This window comes from Crocodylus porosus, unplaced genomic scaffold (genome assembly GCF_001723895.1).
Source record: "Crocodylus porosus isolate Cpor-Errol unplaced genomic scaffold, CroPor_comp1, whole genome shotgun sequence".
Lineage (NCBI taxonomy): Eukaryota > Metazoa > Chordata > Crocodylia > Crocodylidae > Crocodylus > Crocodylus porosus.
The window spans coordinates 58,108,839-58,118,299 of record NW_017728950.1 but is presented as its reverse complement, the minus strand read 5'-3'; positions in this window follow the sequence as shown (position 1 = coordinate 58,118,299).

The following is a 9,461-nucleotide window of genomic DNA, read 5'->3' as shown; positions in this document are numbered from 1 at the left end:
AGAGGGGCGAGAGAAAGAGCCGAGCCTTCTCCGGCAGCGCGCATGCCCAGAAGCGGCAGCTACGGCCGCCGACCCGACGCGCCGATTGTGTATGTGTGAGGGGGGGTGTTTTTACGCACGCCGGCCGGCGGCGTCATCCGGGCGCGACGGCGCCTGCGCAAGCATAGTGGCAGGCTTAGGTCCTGCGGCCCATGCGCAACGCGATCCTAGGGCTGTGTTGGGGGGGGGGCCTTGCAGCCGGGACCGGTCCCTGGCTGTCCTCCTGTGACATCATCCCAAAGGTCTTCCTCTGGCCTTGGTGGGGGCAGTGTAAGGTAGCTCCCCCTCGCCTTCTCCTCTCTCACCTCTTCCTCCTCCTCTTCCACCCACACCGAGGATAAGCTGCTTACTTTCATCACCAAAAAAAAAAAAAAAAAGCTTACTTCCATCACCGAGGGCATCCAGAGCTGATCTCTGCCCTGGCCCGCAAGCTGCCAGCTCCTGCCTCATCCCCCTGGGCATGCCTTAAATGCCTGGCTGCTTTCACACATGGGAGAAGTTCCCCCAGGAACAGTCTCCTCAGCCTTCAATTTTTTTCTTGAAACAGTCACAGCCAAGGAAGAGGCCCAAGAAGATGGACAGTCCCAAGTCACCCATTTACTGCTGGTCTGCTGGGACTTCAAATAACACTGCTCACCAATTCGTGGAATCCACAGCCTTACACACATGAAAAGTCTGAACCCCTAAGGAAAATAAATCCTGTCTGAGCATAGAGTGCCTTTGGTTCCCATCCTTGACAGCATGGTAGCAACCTCTAACATGTCTTTGGCAGTCAGCCAATAACTTCTGGAAAAAAAATGTGTTGTAATGTGATCCAAACTCAGTGGAACAGAATTCTCTTAAGAGCTCACCGATCCTAGTTCTAAGGCTCCTTTTGTCCCCAGGGTCAGGACAGAAGTCCCAGATCTTTTGTCCAAGGTTTATCAACTGCCATCTTTTTCCTCCTTTTCTTCAATGGAAGGAAAGAATAAATTCCAAGCCTCCTCTTCCCAGGGCTTAAATAAATCTTTGACCCACTTATTTTCAAAAGGAGGAAAATGGAACAATCTCAAGATCTCAGAAATCTCATCAGGTTTTAAATACGCGTTGGTTTTCCTTCCCCTTAAAAAGGTATAATACATCCCCCACACACTTAAACAAAACTAAGCTCACATGTGCATATCACATACCTTCTCTGTGGATAGCTGTCTTCCCTCAGTGCAGCTTCTTGACTGTCCAGTCATCACTTTTTTCCTTTCTAAATGCTCCAGGCTGACTTCCTTGGCTCCAGGTACTTTTTCATTTCAGTCGGTTGATCCTTGTTTCAAAGCTAGACACTTCCTCACTTAGCCACCCTCTTGCTTCTAGCAGACTCCAGATACACAGCATAGATTCATTATACTGTGCCACCTTTCTAGATTTTGAATTACATGCTGTTATGATGTCAAGAATAAAGATTCACTTCTTAATTTGATGAACAATTTTTCTTCTAAATTTGCAGATTTAGAAGAAAACTTTGGGCCCAGTGAGGACTGGAAAAACTTCCTTGAATCCATAACAAGGGGAACTCTCTCCACTGTTAGAACTTCTAAAGTCAAAGGGAAAAACTCCCACTAAAAAAAGCATTCATTATATGTGGCAATTTAACTGTGTGAAGTGTTATATCGAGTTTCATAAAAGTTCTCATAAATGTCCATCATTCTGAGGTCTAGGATGTTGCAAAGAAAATTAAATTTGGTCATGTCAAGTTGACCAAACTCCCAGAAGCCTTTTTGAGATGATTCAGAATTGGTATTGATTGTGGCCTGAAGCTAACCACATTAAAATGCTGACTGCACATTTAGTACAGAACTATAGGACTATACCGTGGTGACCATAGGAACTAATTAAATGTAAGAACAGAAAACATAACAGGAAAATATATCAAGTGTGTAAGGATATGGTATTGTCTAACTTAGAATCTGTCAGTTAAAATATTGTAATCTGCTTAGCTAGCATTAATGATGGTGACATCACTAAAGGGTTAAATAGCCTAAGCAAGTGTTCGCTGTTTGCTGTATGAATTTCTGAGGGAGAGGTCCACATGGATTTCTAAGGAAAGATCAAGTCTTTGGATGGCAGTGGCGCAACCCAGGAAGCTCTCTCAGGGTGGCCGGCTGTGGGAAGTAACTCCTGCGTAGCAGCTCTAGACAGACTGAAGCGGTGAAGAGTCACGTTAACTGTCTGCTTATATTCTGGCAGTCCCAGTAAAGTATACTACTTGTGTTCTGGCAGTCCCAGTTGATGAATTGCTTTGTGCATAGTAGATGTTTTGTAGTCAATAAAGCTTCTGACTGGTTGTCGGAAGAGTGCATACATTTGGGAGTAGATTTGCTACTCCTGGCAGCAATCTGTTCCCGCCCCCTCCAGCCCTGCACTGGCCTCCTACAGCAGCCAGGGGAAGCTGGAGGTGCCAGTTGCACCTGCCTGCAACTGGTGGACAGCTTTAAAAACCAGCCCTATGTGCTGTTCCTTGGCCACTTGATTTCTTGGCCTGGAGCACTGTGCAGAGCACAGTGCAAGCATGCTGTGATTCTCTCGCCAGAACCTCTGCCCACCACACCATTGCTGTTACACCCCCAGGCTTTAGGAGCAATGTCCAGCACCCCAGGCTCCTGCTGGCCACTGTGCTCACCATGTTGGTTTGCCATGGCAATTGCCACATAGACTATGTTAGTCTCGGCTCCAGGACATGCTGGGGTACACTGTGCTCTGTGTGCATTACCCCCTGGAGGTGGTGATGGGATTCCGTGCCCTGGGCTTTCCCCAGTGCATCAGAGCCCTGGATGGGACCCACATCCCCATCGCCTGCCTGTCCTGTGCCAGTCGCCCCTACTTCAGTTTGTAGCAGGCAAATTGAGTTGTGCTAAGGCTTTCAGCCAGAGTTCAGGCCTTCCTGGAACTAAGCAATAAAATTGAACAGAGCACCTTTTGAGGCTGTAGGAGATGTGAGTGCTGTGATTGATGCACTAGGTGAGCAAGACACAACAGTTTTCTTATAAGGGATGTGCCTGGCACAGTGCCAGGGGATTGGTGCCCCATATAGGGAACACTTGGCACAGTGCCAGGGGGTTGGACAATTTGGTATGAAAAAGTTATAAAAAGTAGTTAACACAAATGAAGGTGTGTGAGCATGCGGTGAACCTGGAAAAAAAATGCAGCTCCTGCATTTCTGCTGGACAACAAAGAAGGCATAGATATCACACACCCAGTGGAAGACCCAAGATACAGTACCCCTGAAGGTCACTGCTGAAACATCTAAGGAGCTACTTGCCAGGTCATGTTATGAGGAGGAAACCTGTAATACTGCATAGGGATTACTATTAAAGTTCACTTGATACCTCATCGGATGAGTTGCCATGTCAATCCTTTAGGGCTCTGGCAAAGAAATCCTACTGATAACGCAAATAGTGGGGCTTCCACTCTATTTGTGCTTCAGGCTGTTGTCAACCACTGCAGCACCTTCATCAATCTGAATGCCAGCTGGGCAGGCAGCACCGACACCCATGTCTTCTGCAACTCTCCCCTGCCAGCCCTGGTGGAAAGTGGGCACTTCGAGCTAGGGGTGCTGGACCTCCATGTGGGCACAGTGGTGGTCCTGCCCTTCATCAGGGACCACACCTACCCACTTCTCCCCAGCTCATGCAGCCCTATACTGTCCAGCTAGACCCCCACCAAGCACACTTCAACAGATGCCTGGGCCAGACTTGTGCACTTCGTCATTGTCATAGCCTGCACACTACATAACATCTACGAGGCCTGGGGGGGAATCCTCCATGAGGCCTGGGCGGAGGAAGTATAGCTGGTGGAGGACACCCGGTATCAGGAGTGCCAGCTGGGGTGGCAGTGACAGGGCCCCCCAGCCAAGATGCTGGGTGAGTCGCTCACCTCTCAGTAGGAGCCAGAGCGCTGGGTCTGAGAGGCACTGGCTGACCACCTGGACATTGCGCATGGACCCCAACCCCACTGCACACCCCCATTCATTACAGACAGTTCTCAGAAAAGCACTTTATTCCTCTCCACAAATACAACTCCCCCTCCCTTTCCCTCTCCCTCCCCTACAACAGAGCCCATCTCCCCCCTTCCTCCCCCCTACCAGACCCTCTCTCCACTCCCCACAGAGCCCCTCCACCACCTACTCCACCCACCACCAATAAAACATCCTCTTTCCCATGCAGACTATGTACAGTGCATGCTGTGTGTGCCCTCCCAGAGTGGGAAGCCATGGGGTGGGAGTGCTTCGGGGGCAGAGCCTGGGGGCAGGCAACTGGCCCCTGGCCTCTCCCCTGCCCCACAGGTGCATACATTGTGATGAGTCCACAAGGCCTGCAAGTCTACCAGGTGCTCCTTGGTCATGGTGACCTGGTGATCCAGCATCCAGGTCTGGTTCTGGGTCCTCCGCTGCTGGAGCTGGTGCATGGGGAGGGCCCCAGCCAAGGCTGACCTAATAGTACATCCCAGCTGAGTAAGACATCGCCACTGGCACTGACACATTCCTCAGTATGTGAGAGGCCCCTGCCCTGGCTGCAGGGGCACTGGCTGCTCCATAAAGTTTTGCACTCCCTCCTGCCTCCCTGTGTACTCTGTGTGTGTGTGTGTGTGTGTGTGTGCGCGCGCGCGCGCGCGCGTGCGGGGGGGGGAGGACCCGGGACTGGGTTAGGGAGAGCCCTCCCCTGTGTGGGGTTTACCAGGTGGATATAGCTGGTGTGCCCAGCTTTCAGCGCTGTCCTGGGGTCCAGGGGCATGGCATCCAAATGCCTGGGCAGGGGCCTAGGCAGGAGCACCCTCCAGGGAGAAGCTGGAGCTGCTGGCAGTCAACAGTGCCATAGCCAACCTGGCCTCCTTGGTAGGGCTGTGCCCCTGGAGTTGGCAGGGCAGGCACTGCCTGGGTTCCCAGAGCTGCTGGAGGAGGCCAGGGGTGGGAAGCTTGGTTAGACAGGCTCCTGGCAGCCCAAGCGGCCCTCCCCTTGTGATGCATTGTCACAGGTGCCGGGCCGCAGAGGAGGCTTGGGCAGGGTGCCTATGCTTGAGTAGACAGCACAGTTCAGGCCAGGGTTCCAGGGTACAAGGATGTTGTCCAGCTGTTGTATAAAGGGCATGGGGACTTGTGAGTGGTTGTGGTTGGTGACAGTGATCCACTGTGTCTGCAAGGCCTTGACCTTTATGCAGCACTGACACACCGACTGGTCAGGCCCACACTCCAGCATGCAACCTAACAGGCCCTCATAAATGTGCATATTGGGGTGAACACTGTGCAAATTGGCCTTGTCCCACAGTGCCACAAGTTTCATGGTCTCCTCCTGGAATCAGTCATCACCGTGGGAGGCAGCATGTGGCATCAGGGAGAATGCCAGCATGTCTCCCTCAACTGCTCACTGGACCTCTGCATGACAGTCCTGATACCGGTGGGCCTGGGCAGGTATGTGTAGCACCCAGCACAGGCACGTAGCACAGGACAGGCAGGCATGCAATGATGGTGTGGTGGGGTCCAGGCAGGGTGCTGCAGGAGGCCTGGGGCCAGCTGGAGCAAGAGTCAATGGCCAGAGGCTGGCTGCAGATGGCCCAGGGTGCTGCCAAGACTGGCAAGCGCCTGCAGCACTCAGCTCAGTGTGACAGCACAGGCCAGGGAACTGTGTGGTGATGCGGTGCTGGAGACCAGTGCTGGGGTGTGGGTAGGCTGCTGCAATTGGCCTGGGGCCTGTGCTGTGAGATACAGCAGCCAGAGGCTGGCTTTTATGGGCCTGGGGCTGGGGCAAACAGAATGCCGCTGCAGCCCTGGGGCTGTATAAGCTCCCAGCCCTAGGGTCCTGAAACTAAGCTTTAGGAGCCCTCCTGGTGGTAGGGCTAACTGGGAGCAAATTTGCTGTTACTGAACAGTAACTAATTGGGTTAATTTGCTACTTGTATTTGCAGGTAGCAAATTAGCTCACAATTAGACCAAATTACTGTGCAGTAAGCATCTGCACATGTAGACAGTGACACTTATTGCTCAGTAATTTGACCTACTGCGCAATAAAGCATCTCATGTAGACATGCCCAATGGGTAGTTTTCACTGGGGAGAGGCCACATGTATTATGGAGCTACCAATGAATTTCCTCCACAGCAATTTAGAGAAGTTAATCTAGTCTATGTAAAACTGGAGGACTGAATAACTTCATAAGGTAGTCTTTCTGTTGGCACATATCCAATGTATCTCACAACGTTCCAGATACCACATAAGAGCTTAGCACGTATACGTTAACCCAAAGCCAAGAATTCAAGGGATCTCAGTTTCCCCTGCATGTGCAGTTATACTTGGGACAACCTGGAAGTAAAATACTACCAAATCAGAATTGTTACTACCTGTATTCTCATGATTTTTATAATTAACTTTAGAATCTTTTGCTCACTCCTCAAATTACTATTTGGCCTGTCTTACTTTGCTTTTGATTTATAGTATGCATTCTTCCTGAGCCTGTAATATGGTATTTTTAAACACCTCCCAAGTTGTCTGCAGGCCTTCAATGTTTTTGACTGCTCTTAACTTTTTTATTTTTTTGTAATTTCCGTTCCTGAAGTTGTATACTGGGGTCCTGGATGGTTTTGGCTTACTCCCTCCTGCTAGAATGTTGACTCTGATCATGTGATGGGGTGACTGGTGGTGACTTAGCCCAGGGGTTTTGAAAGGGTAAAAGATGATTTGAGGACTTGGAATTCCCTTTCCGCACCAATCAGGCCCCAGAGACTTGGACTAGGTCCTATGCATTACTTAGAATTAGGCCTAGAATTACTTCTCATCTTGTGGGTTCCAAGACGAGTGGTTCTAGAAAGCAGTCATTTATTGGATCCAGAAATTTTATCTCCACATCTCTCCCTGATGAAGTGTTTACTCACCCTATGTGAGGGAAGTTGAAAATGCAGAAGAGAAGAGCTGCCAGCAGGGGTTGTGGGGTGGGATAGGATACCTGGGGATACCTGGGGAGTCAGATGTCTGGCAGGTCACAGTGTGTTAGAATTCTACTGTCTAATCTATGTTGAGTCCATGAGTTTCTGTACCTACTACCTAGGAGGCTGACAAAGTGCAGTTCATAGGCCCAGCTCTGATAAGTGGTTTGTTTATAATTTCAAAGAAGCACCTAACCTGATCACCAGAACTGAAGCAAACTTCCTACAGCTCAACACACAAAACCTGCCAACTATCTCCAGTACCCCCACAAACTGCACACCAGAATCTATCAAACACAACACCACCTACCTGTGGGGGCACATTCCTCACCAAAAAAAAACACTATGCCTCCAGTCTCTCAGGCCTGATCCTGAGAGGGAACAAATTACCAACCACTTTTCACAGCTGGCCCTATGAACTTCACTTCAGTCTCCTAGGTACAGAAACTCATGGACTCAATATAGATTAGACACTGGAATTCTGACACATTGCAACCTGTTGGACATCCGACTCCCCAGGTACCTCTCTCCTTTTACCTTTGCTGCTACATCGCCCTTTCCCCCCAACCCCCCCCACCGGCCTGTTCCTCACCCCCTGATGCATCCATTTCCATTTTCACTGATTGGCTTTCTTGCCTTTATTGTGTGCCAGGCCAGCCTCTGGCTTCTTTACTATTCCTTCCATCCAGGACCAACTGCAGGTACTTCCTCAGCCTGACAAAGGATTTTTCAACCCAAAAGCTGGCATCCTGGGCAGCTAAGCCAAGCACACTGGGAACCTTACAATTGCACAGCAACCAGCAAGCATCAGGCCTGTCAAAGATGTGACAGGTCTAGACTTTCCCCAGCCAGGACTGTGTGTGCCCGCGTGTGTTAGCTGGAGGTTATGGCACCTCCTACCCACCTTTCACCAGAGGATCACTGGTCCTGGCATTTGCAGGGCTGCCGTACTGCCAGCAGTCTCACCAGGCCTCCCTGCCCTGGCAGGGTGCAGTTTTAGTGGTCATGCCCAGGACCTGGGGTCTCCTTCTTCCCCATAACCCCATCTCATACTTCCAAGTTCATCCTGGCAGGGTAACGAGCTCAGCAGGGACATGTTCCTTCCCTGCTGGCTGGTGATGCAGTTAGTGCACCCTCAAGCTGAGAGTGGGGCATTAACTGGTTTAAAAAAAAAAAAAAGGAAAAAAGGAAATAGTTGTGGATGGAGTGAGGAGGGTGGCATTCAGTCTGTCTGCACCTGGAACTTGGGGAAACCCAGCAGCAGGAGGTTCACTTTCAGGAACACTAGCTTCTCCACCAACCAACATTCAAGCAGGTGCGGTGGGGTATCACTATATCCCCAGCGATGCTGAACACCCTCTCGCTTGCCACATGGGTCGGTGGACAGTACAGGTGTTGATGGGCAACTGTGGCCAGATATAGCCACACTGGGCTGCGCTTGCCCAGTAGGCCAAGGGGTCGCACAGTAGTGGCTCCACATCCTTGGCAAGATAGGCAGCCACCAAGGCATGAGCGCTACCTGCCTGATGCTGGGGTCTAGTGGCTCTGGACTCTACCATAGAAGCCATGCCCTTAGCACATATTGGCAGCGCCTGTGGTGGAGGAAAAGACTGGCTTGTGGATGGCATGCTAATATGAGACAGCAGATCCCCCTGTTCCACATCCCCCCCACCTCTGCCATTCTGCCTCCCTGACTTTTTTTACCGTCACCTCCATCCACTGATTCAGCATTTGGCTGCCACATATGGTACCCTTCACCCTTGGGCTGCACATGGAGGCCAGCACATGGGCTGTACTGGACTGCAAGGGATCAAGCCATTTCCTGATGCCCTCCTGAAGCCGTCTCACCAGTGCCTGCACGTCTGGTGACTGTGGCCTGCCCCAGCCAGGAACATTGATCCCCTGGAAGCTTTCCATTTGGCTCTGAAGTTCCCTCACTATGGGGATCACCTGGATAAGGAGGGCATCAGCAGCACTGAGGTTCTCAGTGGCCTCAAGGAAGGGCTTGAGGACCACCAAGATCTGGGAGATGGTATCCCATTCAGCTTTTTTCAGGGGGCTGCTGATTCCAATCTCCCCAAACAGGGCCATCTCAAGGATGGCCTTCTGTTGCTCCACCAGCCTCGAGCATCACGTATGTGGAGTTCCAATGAGTCCCCACATCCTGCATGATTTTGTGCTGAGGGACGTTCAGCTCTGTTTGTTTGTCCCGCAGCATCTTGTCCCCCTTCATGCTTTAGTGGAAGTAGCCCGACACCTTCCTGCATTTGGAAATGAGCTTGCTGATGGTGCTGGCACCATCACCTGCAGCCCTGTCCCCCTCTAAGGCATCCCTGACAACAAGGTGCAAATTATGTGCCACACAGCAGATGCCAACAAAGTTGGCATCACGGACCATCTTGATCATATTGACCCCATTGTCAGTGACCATGAAGCCACAGGTGAGCTCGCCTTGCCCAGTGAGCCACGCCTGCACCAG